At 42.6% G+C, this 13,334-nt stretch overlaps 1 protein-coding gene across 2 annotated transcripts in view; it reads left to right on the top strand.

Moving 5' to 3' along the window:
- Positions 1 to 13,334, top strand: part of DCT (dopachrome tautomerase) — a 118,786-nt gene that overhangs the window by 44,437 nt on the left and 61,015 nt on the right. The window lies entirely within an intron of this gene.

Raw genomic sequence — 13,334 nt, 5'->3', positions numbered from 1 at the left:
TGTGCCATACTCACTCTCTTTCAACTCTGATTACGTAGAATAGCTCTTGATATCCTCCCTGCCTTCCTCCATGGCTGAAAAGGAAAATATGCTCCCATGGAAACCAGGATAACACATGAGCACATGGCTTACATTCTCCAGCTAGGTACATTTGTTTCTAAAATGTAGCTTCTACAAATGGACGTTTGGCCAAATCTAGACTCTGACATTAAATAAGATGATGACTTATGTTAGAGGATTAGTAGAAAATCTAGAAATAGCCTGCACTTGGCAATAGAACTATGGTGTCTAATCTTGAGGTAATATTATCTTTATCTAACAAAGAAGTAGAATTTTTGAAGCTGGATGAGACCTTAGAATAATGCAGACCAAGCCCTAATTTCCCCTTATTTTCCAGATGAAAAATCTAAGACCTAGTAAGATAATGATAAAATGCACGTGTCAAGAACCCTAGACCAGGATAGCAGATCTGGTGTCCTTTCCCCAAGACCAAACCAGGGCCTTCAGGATAACAAAGAGTATTTCTGTGACAAAAGAGACAATTCATTCTTGTGAACATTTTCTAACCTTTTTTGGTGTACCAGGCTTTTGTTTGTTTTCAGTCATCAAGCCTAACTGAGCATCCACTCTGTTACTGAAATGCTGCTGGGGATACAAAGACGAATGAAGTGCCATCTCTGTTCTGATGTCACACACAGACTAGAGGAAGATGAACATGTGAACGTACACAGTCCGATGAGAAAAGGTAGAAGGGAGTTATGCAGAAGGTGCCTTGAATACAAAGAGAAGAAGCCAATACAAGTCAGTTCTCATTATTTTTCGCACACCTAATAATAAATGGCATCACCTTGGCAAGTCACAAATGTTGTATTGGAAATCCTTAGCGATATTTTTCAGAGGGTTGCTTATGGGCATTTTGGGTGGGACAACTCTGCCACGTGCCCATTGAATGCCAGTAGCAAGTATCCTCCCAGATCAAAAACAAATGCTGGCCAGACGCGGTGGCTCATGCCTGTAATCCTAGCACTTTGAAAGGCTGAAGTGGGTGGATCTCCTGAGGTCAGGAGTTTGAGACTAGCCTGGCCAACAAAATGAAACCCCATCTCTACTAAAAATACAAAAAATTACCCGGGCATGGTGGCGGGCACCTGTAATTCCAGCTACTCAGGAGGCTGAGGCAGGAGAATCGCTTGAACCTGGGAGGTGGAGCTTGCAGTGAGCTGAGACTGCACCACTGCACTCCAGCCTGGGCAACAAGAGTGAAACTCCATCTCAAGAAAAAAACCCCAAAAAACAAACAACAAACAAACAAACAAACAAACCAAAAAAACCTCAAAAAACAAAAAACCACGGAAGCCCCAGCACCACCAAAGTTGTGCACAGCCTCAGTTGAGAAGCTCTACCAAGGCTAACAGGTAACAAGAATCTACCTGCAGCACACAGAAGCAGAATGCTGCTTTGCAAACATATTGAAGTATTGAAAATGGGTGTAAATTTGGAACGGATGATTTTAGCTGAAGATTAATTACATTAGCCAAACACAAGAACCAGTCTTTAAAAATAGCAAGGGTTACACCCCTTTTCAGCAGCATCTTATTAATTCCACATCTTGCAAATTTGACTTTGGATTAAGATGGACTAATGTTTATTTTTGCCTTCACTTTGATAAATGAGTTCACCAAGCAATAACATAAACAAGAGAGAAAGAAAATGTTTACTTCACTTATGCACAACCAACACCATTCATTTTACAGGTAAAAAACAAACAGTAGTTCATCAATAACTCTAATCGTTATGAAAGCCAGGACCCCCACTTGAAAACTGTATGAGCAATTTTTTAAAAAAGAATAATGGGTACATACCTGTATTAGTTTTCTAGGGCTGCTGTCACAAATTACCATAAATTGGGTGACTTAAAACAACAGGAACTTTTTCTGTCACTGTTGTGGAGGCCAGAAGTCTGAAATCAAGCTATAGGTGGGGCCATGCTGTCCCCAGAGGTTCTAGGGGAGAACCTGTCCTCTCTTCCAGCTTCTGGCAGCTCCAGGCAGTCTTTGGCTTGTGACAGTATCAGTCCAGTCTCTGCCTTTGTCTTCACATGGCCTTCTTCCTTGTGTCGCTCCAGTTTTCTGAGGCCTATTGTTTTATGAGGACACAAGTCAGATTTTGTGCCCACCCTAAATCCAGTACTGTATCATTTTAAGATCCTTAACTTTTCCCTTGCCTCCCCTTCCCTTCTTTTTTTGAGATGGGGTCTCTGTCACCCTCGCTGCAGTACAGTGGCATGATCTTGGCTCACTACAGCTTCGACCTCCCAGGCTTAGGTGACCCTCCTACCTCAGCTTCCTGAGTAGCTGGGACTACAGGCATGCACCACCATGCCCAGCTAATTTTTTTTTTTTTTTTGTATTTTTAGTAGAGATGGGGTTTTTGCTATGTTTCCCAGGCTGGCCTTGAACTACTGGACTCAAGCAATCCGTGCCCCCTTGGCCTCCCGAAGTGCTGGGATTATAGGCATGAGCTACTGCACCCAGCCTAACTATATTTTCAAAGACTTTATTTCCAAATAAAGTGACATTCACAGGTCCCAGGGCTTAGGACTCGAGGACATCATTTTGGCAGACATCATTTTGGCAGACATCATTTAAACCACCATGGTGTTTCTAACGATATTTTATAATTCGCCTCTTTGCTAGTTAAACCAGGTTTTCCCTGCAATGAGCCTGGCTTTGGGAAGCCTCACTGAGTCACAGTAAGGTGGGGACCTGGGGTGGCAGGCTCACAGTGGCTGGAAGTCAGAGGATTTGTCTGCATGAGCAGATGTGGGCTGAAGATACCGATTTTGGAGAGAGTGCAGTGAGGAAAGAACAGTCACACGTTGAAGGGCTAGCAGACGAGAAAGATTTATAAAGATGGCTGAGGAATATGAAGAAAAAAAGGAGGACACAAGGAGAATGAGGTACCTGGAAGCCAAGGGAAAGGGGCGAACCAAGAAAGGAGAGAAGGGGGTCAGAAAGCTATGAAGAGGCCAAGCAAGCTAAGGACTGGCCAGGTGCCTGCTGGGTGTAATCACAATGAGTTCACCAGCTCCTCACAACTGAGTGTTGAGGGCTGATGACTGAACGCAGGTGCAGTTGGTTAAGGAGTAAATGGAAAAAGAGCAGGTGGATGCTGGGAGCTCAGGCCACTCTCCCAAAGAGTCTGGCTGGGAAAGTGAGCTGAGAACTATGGCAGTACCTGCTGGAGGAAGGTACGTGTCCTGCCCCACCACAGAGTCAACTGGAAATGGCAGAGGCAACAGAAGAACATGATGGTGAGGGAAAGGGGCAAACTTCTTGGGAGGAGGGGGACAGCAGGGAGGGCTGTGGAACAGTGAAGACGCCCTCAGCAGAGCCTCAGAAGTGGGGGCTGAGGCTATGGAAACAGTGGGAGACCCAGCAAGGGCAGAGTGAGGGAGACAATAATACTCACAAGATAGTGAACTTTGGGCTGCCTTCAGCTTCCTTAAGCTGAAACATGAGGACTTTCCTGACATGGTCTCTACTCAGTCTGCAGCTTTGTCCCTCATGAACTCTTCCTTTCTTGTACCCAGTGTGTCACATTCTGATGGTCTGGCTTTTGTAATGCTGTGCCCTCTGCTTGGGACACCCTCCCTCACTCTCTCAGGTTTGGTGGTCTTGCTATGAGTTCCTGCAACCCTTTCCTTCCCTTTTCCCTTCCCTTTTCCTTTCCCTTTTCCCTTCCCCTTTCCCTTCCCTTCCCTTCCCTCTGCATAAGTACCGTGACTGCAGGATCCATGGCTGTCTTCTTCCCCATCGTTGTGAGCCTGGTGCCTAGTGCAGGGTCAGGCATACAGCAGGTGCTTAATAAACATTTGTTCAAGGCATAAATAAAAAAGGAAGGGAAGTAGAAAGGAGGAACAGATGGCGAGTAGAAAGGACAACTTAACTTTTTATGTACTAGAGGCACTAACTTATTTAATTTTTCCAACAGCCTGATCAGAGAGAGGTACTATGAACACCATCCACTTTTTATAAACAATGAAAATAAAGGCTCGGAGAGATGAACATGTCCAAATTCTTTTATTTATTTTTAATTAATGAATTTTGAGATGGAGTCTTGCTCTGTCACCCAGGCTGGAGTGCAGTGGCATGATCTCTGCTCACTGCAAGCTCCGCCTCGCGGGTTCACGCCATTCTCCTGCCTCAGCCTCCTGAGTAGCTGGGACTACAGGCGCCCGCCACCACGCCCGGCTAATTCTTTTTTGTATTTTTAGTAGAGATGGGGTTTCACCATGTTAGCCAGGATGGTCTCGATCTCCTGACCTTGTGATCCACACTCCTCGGGCTCCCAAAGTGCCAAATTCTTTTAGAACCTATAAAAGAACAATTATTTAGAAAAAAAAGAAACTAAAAATCACTGTGTGAGGATGGCAGTGGTAGACAAGTCTGGAAAGATTGTCACCAAATGTTAATGGGGTTGTCACAGAGTGGTGTATTGTGCTATTCTGCTTTTGTTCCGTTTGCCTATCTGAATGATTTTTTTAAATGAAAATATATTTAGAAAGTGAAGAGTAGTGTTTACTGCAGCATTATTCTAATAGCCAAGAAAAGGAAACCAAGCTAAGTGTCCATAAACAGTTGAATGGACAAAGAAAATGTGGTACACAATGGAATATTATTCAACCTTAAAAAGCAAGACGATTCTGTCATTTGCAACAGGATGGATGACTCTGGATGACACTATGCTAAGTGAGATAAGCCGGGCATAGACAGACAAAATCTGCATGATCTCACTTATATATGGGATCTGAAAACGTCAAACTCTTAGAAGTAGAGAGCAGAATGGTAGTGATATGGTTTGGTTGTATCCCCACCCAAATCTCATTTTGACTTGTAGCTTCATAATTCCCACATGTTGTGGGAGGGACCAGGTGGGAGATAATTGAGTCATGGGAGGGGTTTCTACCATACTCTTCTCGTGGTAGTGAATAAGTCTCACGAGATCTGGTGATTTTCTAAGGGGCTCCCCCTGTTGGTTGACTCTCATTTTCACTCTTGCCTTCTGCCATGATCGTGAGGCCTTCGCAACCACCTGGAACTGTGAGTGCATTAAGCCTCTTTTTCTTTATAAATTACCCAGTCTTGGCTATGTCTTTGTCAGCAGCATGAGAACAGACTAATACAGGTTGTTGTCAGGGATGGGAAGTGAGGGAAACGGGGAGATGTTGATGAAAGGGTACAAAGCTTCAGATATGTAGGATGAATAAGCTCTGGAGATCTAGTGGATAGCCCGGTGACCATACTTAACTATACTCTATTGTATACTTGAAATTTGCCCAAAGAATAGATCTTAATTGTTCTCTCACACACACAAAAGGTAACTATATGTTATGGGTATGTTAATTAGCTTGATTATCATTTCACAACGTATATGTATATTAAAACTTCATATTGTATGCTTTAAATATATATATAATATTTGTTTGTCAGTTATAACCTCAAGCTGAGGAGAAGAGGGAAGGTCAGCTGTGCTTTGGGTTAGAGCATGGTGGGGGCGCAGCCCTCTCCTGTGGAGAGGGTGAAGGACTGGAACACAGGGTTGGCCAGAGTCATGAGGAGAGGTCAGTTTAATATTATCCATGGCTTGGACTTGAGGCTAGCTCTGGGACTCAACTCATTCCTAACTTCACTTATTGCTTCCAGTGTAAAACTGAAATGGTGTCTAGGTCACTGATGGTGCACTTTGCTTGTTTGTTCATTAAGAACTAGAGGTGTTTTGTACGTTTAAAATTAGGCCATCTAATTCATGCTGCCACGTTTGCTTTTGAACATCCTGAAAAGAAAATTATTTTATACTGCCATCAACAGCCACTGCTTGGTGCTTTGGAGGGAACGTGTGCGCGCACACACACACTCACACTTTCATGCACACTCCTTTGGTCCTTTTATTGCTTTGGGAATGGGAGCACATATCTTTATGCTTTTAGTCTTCTTTATGCTAAATGTTCATGCTAAGTTTTAATCAGGGAGCTAAATGTGTGTCTGGAGTTGGTTCCTTCCGGTGGGTTCTTGGTCTCACTGACTTCAAAAATGAAGCCGCCGACCTTCGCCGTGAGTGTTACAGCTCTTAAAGATGGTGTGTCCGGAGTTTCTTCCTTCCGGTGGGTTCGTGGTCTTGCTGACTTCAAGAATGCAGCCGCAGACCTCTGCAGTGAGTGTTACGGCTCTTAAAGGTGGTGTGGACCCAAAGAAAGAGCAACAGCAAGATTTATTGTGAAGAGTTCTTTCACTCTTTCCCCTTTCACAGTGTGGAAGGGGAGCCGAATGGGGTGCTGCTGCTGGGTGGGGTGGCCAGCTTGTATTCCCTTATTTGGCCCCACCCACATCCTGCTGATTGGTCCATTTTACAGAGTGCTGCCTGGCACATTTACAATCCTTTAGCTAGACACAGCGGTGATTGGTGTGTTTTTACAGAGTGATGATTGATATATTTACAATCCTCTAGCTAGACAGAAAAGTTCTCCAATTCCCCCACTCTACCCAGGAAGTCCAGCTGGCTTCACCTCTCAAATGTACACACCTCCTGTCATAGTTCAGGCTGCTGTAGCAAATTACTGTAAACTGGGTCGCTTCAACAACAGGCGTTGATTTCTCATTTCTGTCTGGAGGCTGGAAGTTGAGATCAGGGTGCTAGCTGGGTCAGGTTCCTGGTGAAGGCCCTTTTCCTGGTTTATAGAGGGAAGTTCTCTCTCTGGCCTCTTCTTTTTAGGGCACTAACCCCATTCATGAGGGCTCTACCCTTGTGACCTTATCATTTCCCAAAGGCTCCACCTCCTAATGCCATCCCAATGGGATTAGGGCATCAGAATGAATCTGGAGCAGGGAGAGGGGATGCAAATATTCAGTCCATAGCAGCTCCTAAAGATTTTCTGCTCAGCTCTAATTTATTTATTCACTTCTTTGACAATTTTAACTGTGGGATTGAGGAGAAAATCTGTAAAGTCCCTCTCATTATGCTTGGTTTACCTGTTTTCCCTCACTAGTGGAGTAGGCAGGGTGCTTCATGTTGTGGGTTCTCACATATTTTATCCACATGCAACTCTTGACACACCAACTTTGGGGATCTGGCTCATCCAAGATTGTTCCCTTCCTGAGGGAGCAGAGGTTTAGGATTCTGTCTGGCTGTTGTCCTTGATTCTAAGTTTGCTTCCTGAGGACAGCAGCTCTTACTTGGGCCTCCAAAAGGTAGCTTGTTCTTTGCATTTGAGAGTATCCTCCACTGAAAAGTGCAGAGTAGACATATTAAGGTACTCCAGGGAAACTGAACCAGTAAGATGTATATGTGCATGCATATGTGTACACACACACACATATATAGGTGACCCCTGAACAACATGGGTTTGAACTGCATGGGTCCATTTGTACACGGAGTTTTTTTCAAAGTTACATGGAGCATGCCTGCCTCTCCTGCCTCCCCTTCCATCCCCTCTACCTCCTCCACCTCTGCCACCCCTGGGACAACAAGACCAACCCCTCCTCTTCCTCCTCCTCCTCAGCCTACTCAATGTGAAGATGAGGATGGAGACCTTTATGATGACCCACTTCCACTTGATGAATAGTAGATATATTTCTCTTCCTTATGATTTTTAAGTAAAATTTTCTGTAGTTTGCTTTATTATAAGAATAAAGTGCATAATACATATAAAAGATGTGTTCATTGACTATATTATTGGTACATCTTCCAGTCAGTCGTAGGTTATTAGTAGTTAAGTTTTGGGGGAGTTAAAAGCTATACTTGGATTTTTGACTTCATGGGGAGTTGGCGCTTCTAACCCCATGTTGTTCAAGGGTCAACTGTTATTTATACCTAGAGAGACAGACTTATTTTAAAGAATGAGATCCCTTGATTATGGAGGCTGGCAAGTCCAAGATCTGCAGAGTAGCCTGGCAGGCTGGAGACCCAGGGAAGGGTTACCATTCAAGTCTGAAAGCAGTCTGCTGGCAGAACTCCCTCTTGCTCAGGGGAGGTCATTCTTTGATCTATTCAGGCCTTCATCTGATTGGATGAGGCCCACCTACATTATGAAGAACAGTCTGCTTTACTTAAGGTCTACCCATTTAAATGTTAATTTCATCCAGAAAAATACCCTCACAGAAACATCTAGAAAAATGTTTAACCAAATGTCTGGGTGCCCAGTCAAGTTGACACATAAAATTAACCAACGCAGATTTCCCAGAGGCTAGACTGAAGAACATTTATAAGACACAGTTTAGCTCAACTCTTAATGTGTTCCCTGTGAGTGTTGAAGGAGGTCCAGCACTTGTGTGGGCACAGCAAGGAGCACTGAGGCCTGTAGCTTTCCTCTCTCTCCTCTGCTCCAGGTGTATTCACAGCCCACTAGACACTCTTTCCAGAGCCTGCAGAAGCTGATTATCCATTGTGCTCTGAAGTCCTGGTATCTAGGAGCATGTTGCAGCCTGCTGTTGTGCGTTTCCCATGGTGAACATGCAGGTTGGGCATGTTACAGTTCTAGTGCTTTAGCAGTTAAAAAGGGATGCTCAAACTATTAAATGCAAACTATACCACACATAAATATTTTCCTTCACGTCTCATTTTTCTATGCCTTAGCATATCCAAATTACGTCCCTTACCACCAGCCCATGCTTGAAAATCAACCAAGTCTGTACATGCCACTGTGAGTTCTTTGAGATGAGTGAAAATGTTAATAATGCCAGAAACCGGCTGAGTGTGGTGGCTCACGCCTGTAATCCCAGCATTTTGGGAGGCTGAGGTGGGTGGATCACTTGAGGCCAGGAGTTGGAGACCAGCCTGGCCAACATGGTGAAATCCTGTCTCTACTAAAAATACAAAAATTAGCTGAGTGTGGTGGTGCGTGGCTGTAATCCCAGCTATTTAGCAGGCTGAGGCAGGAGAATCGCTTGAACCCAGGAGGCGGAGGTTGCAGTGAGCCAAGATCATGGCACTGTACTCCAGCCCTGGTGACAGAGTGAGACTCCATCTCAAAAACAAAAATAAAAATAAAAACAAATAATGCCAGAATCCATTCCATAAAACAAGTATAGACTACAGCTCTTAATCTCTGAGTTGATTAAGCCGGATCACGCTGTTGAGAATACAGTCAGAAGAAAGGGCTGGGTAACATCAGCATGTTGTTGACAATAAGTGAATACTGATGGCACAATGAATAGGGGAGGGAAAGGCAGAGAAGAGTCAACTGGCAATGAACAGAGGCATGCAGGCACGTCGTTCCTTTCTGGGAAGAGCCTGCTCTGTAGACTTTTAGGCAACAGACTTACCATGCAGCTTCACTAGACCTGCAGACTCATCCCTTCATGAATTCTAAGGGGGTGCCATATCAAATTATTTATAACAAGATTTAAAAGAAAACCCTCATAGTTGAAATATGAAGTTATTGTGTTCAACTTATTATTATTCCAAAAAGCTTATACAGTTAAACCATGTCTCCCTCTCCTTTTGAGATAGTACATCCTCCACAATTGTGGAATGATTAATACAATTGGAGAGAGGGGAAAAAGTAATATTTTAACAGAAATATTGTAATATTAGTATCATGACATCTTCCAAAAAGGTATCATGTTTTATTCCTATTTTCTCTTTGAATTTTTGCATCTTACATTTTGACAAGTACTCCTACACTCACTAAAATTTAAACTTTGATGATACATGGAATATATTTTTTATTTGAAGTTTTGGCTTAAATATGAAATTATGTCTTGGGCACTCTGCTTTTGGGAGTAGAAGTGGGTGCATTCTTTCTGGAGGGCAATTTGGGAACATATAACAAAAGCATTAAAAATAAGCATGTAAGGCTGGTTGTGGTGGCTCACACCTGTAATCCCAGCACTTTGAGAGGCCAAGCTGAGTGGATTACTTAAGCTCAGGAGTTTGAAACCAGCCCAGGCATCATGGTGAAACCCTGTCTCCACAAAATATACAAAAATTAGCCAGGTGTGGTGGCACATGCCTGTATTCCCAACTACTCAGGAGGCTGAGTTGGGAGGATGGCTTCAGCCTGGCAGGCAGAGGTTGTAGTGAGCCAAGATTGCACCACTGCACTCAAGCCTGAGTGACAGAGCCAGGCCCTGTTTTAAAAAAAAGGAAAAATTAAATAAGCATGTAGTTGAACAGTCTGCTGCTTGGAATTTAACTCATGGAAAATATCATAGAGGAGGGCAAAGATTAATCGACAAGGATATTTGTTGCAGAATTATTAATACAAGTGACAAGCTGTAAATAACACTAAATATTCAAAAACAGGGAAATTAAATCAGTTATGACATCATAATTATCCAATGAGAATTCTATAACCCTTCAAAATCATATTAGAAAAATATGCATAATGTATTGTTAAATGGAAAAAATAATAATGAAGAATGTAATATCATTTTGTTTCAATTATGTATATGCACAGAATAAAGATTGAATGTATAAATATCAACACGTAAGCTGTAGTTATGTCTGAGTGAAGGAGTAATGATTAGTTACTTTCTTCTTCGGTTTCTTTAACACTTTAAAAGCTTTCTATGATGCAGTGAATCATTCCTTCATTGTATTATAGAAAGTTTTCAGAGTAAATGAGAGCTTAGTGCTAGGGAAGACCTGTAGGAGGCTAGAGAGTAAAGGGTTAAACAAAATTCCACACATTGACTTCCTAATTTTGCTGCTGCAAGGAGAATGGGTATACAGCAGGAACGAGACAAAATTGAGTGAAGGAAGAGGAGCAAATAATATCAATTAGGCGTTCCCTGCCTGGGAAATCCCTGAAGATAGAGGAGAAACTGGTCTCAGAGAACCCCTAGTGAAATCAGTGAGGCCGATTACACCTAAAATAGACTTAAGGAGCCCAAACTGATGAAAGGATGCAGACTGGGGAATAGTGACAAAGGAATCAAAGCACCCCTCTAAGGAAACTGTTTCCTGGGCTCTGGCCAGGAGCCAGGATCGGGGAGGCCAAGCACAGAAGGCAGATGGTAAAAGTTGTGAGGCCTGCAGGGCCAGGTGGCAAGGTATGGGGACGAGGAGCACTAGCTGTGAGATCCTGAGTAGCCGTGAGTGGGCTTAATGCAGGGTTCCTGGAGCTTCTTGTCTTTTGGGATGAGCTTGAGATCTAGACTTTTAGGTGGAATCTCCTAATTTTATAGCTGTTGGCATCTCTAAACATTAAAAAAATTAATAGCCTTTATTCTTTAGAGCAGTTTTAGCTTTACAAAAATTGAGCCGAAAGTAGAAAGAGTTCCCATATAGCCTCTTTTGGCCCCACTGTTTCCACTGTTTATATAATCATTAGCTTAGGCCCATAGTTTACATGAGGGTTCATTTTCTTGTGTTGTGCATTCTGCGGGATTTGACAAATGTATAATGACATGCATTCACGGCTACAGTATCACACAGAATAGTTTCACTGCCCTAAAAACCTGCTGCATTCCACTTGTTTATCTTTTCCTCCCTCCCTATAAGCCTCTGGCAACCACTGATCTTTTTACAGTCTCCATAGTTTTGATGTTCCCAGGATATTGTGTAGTTGGAATCCTATTGTATGTAGCCCCTTCAGACTGACTTCTTTTACTTAGCAACATACTTTTTATTCTGTCCATGTCATTTTGTGCATGTCACCATAACTTGACTGAGGTATAACTGATGTATAATATACTGCGTATATGTTAAGCCTATCATTGGATGACTTTTCACCTAAGAATTCACCAGTGAAACCATCATCACCCTCAAAGTAATGAATGTTTATCTGTCATAGTCCTCATATGCCTTGGAAATTCTTTTCTCACAGCCCTACCTGCCGCCCTGTCTGGCCAACACTCATCTGCTTTCTATCACTTGAGATAAGGTTGCGTTTTATAGAATTTTAATAAATCAAATCATATCATATGTACTATTTTTGTCAGGGTTTTTTTCACTCAGCATAAGTCGTGGGGGCAGACATTTCCCTTGGATCCTGTAGAAGTCTAAACTTTGAGAAGCTGGCAAGTCTCCTCAGGATGGTGGCTAATAATGTGGACTCAGAGATGTGCCCTATTATCAAAAAACATAAAGTATATTAGATCTGAAAATAGCCCACAGTGTTCTTTTCTTCAGGGTCACGTTGCAAAAGAATCTCTCTTGTCTTGAGCACAGATGTGAAGCATTTTTCACCATTGGATACAATGAACCTTCCAAGCACAATGGATGCCTTGGGTGCTGCCATTCTCTATGACTGCCATGTTTTGATTGAGAAAAGGTTTCAGACTTCCTTCCTCTGTACTTTGACAGCTGCAAATTTGGAAAAAGCATTTTCAATATGTACTTCAATCGGGGGGTCAATGTAGACTATGAAAATACATATACTATAATTCCAATTAGGTTTTAAAAAGCTATTGAAGGAATGAATATTTTCATCTGGAATGATAAACACCCAAGGATTAATAAGAATAATTTCTTGATGGTGAGATTATGAGTGATTTACATTTTCTTTTCTGTACATCTTTGTGTTCTTCAGTTTTTCTAAAATGAATGTGTTTCTTTTAAATGTGAAAAAAATTTATATTAAACCTCACATTTGGGGGTTTGATTTGGAAGACATTAGCAAGTTAAGTTCCCATCCCCAACTGACTTGGATCCTGTAGTCCAAGTAATAGTCATTGTCTGTCATTCAGTTACTTGTGCTAAGCACTGTGTTAGATATTGGATATAAATATTAACAGAAGGCAGGGAGTGCAGCCCCCAGGCATAGCCAGTCATGTTGCCCTGGAGCACAAAGAGGTGTCCACATCTCGTGCAAGAAGAGGAGCTGCTGCCATTCTGGGAACCTCAAGCTCAGTTCAGAGGAAACATCTATGAGGAGAAGACCCAACCACCTTCAACTTAAAAGAAGCAAAAGAGCTCTGTGGACTCCTCTGTAGAGAGGGAGGGGCACGTGAGTCGAGAGGCCACCTGGATATTTCAGTTGAAGGGTTTATCCTTAAGGCTCGCTGCTTGTCTGCTGTCATTTATAAGTTCATTTAATAAATACCGAGCACTTTCTATGTATCTGCCTTTACTGTTGAGTAGGGAGAATGATGAGCTAACAGTGAGTTTCACACATGAGATGCTTGAGACAAAGGTGGGGGGAGAAAAACGTGTCCATAACATAAGAGAGATCTCATATTTTACTCAACCCTGGTTGTCCAGTGAGAGAAAAGAGCACTGCACTATGAATCAGGATGCCGAGGCTCTATGGTCTTGAATGAGTTATTCTAAACTCTGGGTGGGCTTTCGTTTTCTCACTTGAGAGTATTGGTCTAAATGATCTTTAACTTCTC

The sequence above is a fragment of the Macaca fascicularis genome, chromosome 17 (assembly GCF_037993035.2).
Source record: "Macaca fascicularis isolate 582-1 chromosome 17, T2T-MFA8v1.1".
In the NCBI taxonomy this organism is placed as follows: domain Eukaryota; kingdom Metazoa; phylum Chordata; class Mammalia; order Primates; family Cercopithecidae; genus Macaca; species Macaca fascicularis.
The sequence above is the reverse complement of the archived record's forward strand: the minus strand, read 5'-3'. Positions and strand labels throughout refer to the sequence as shown.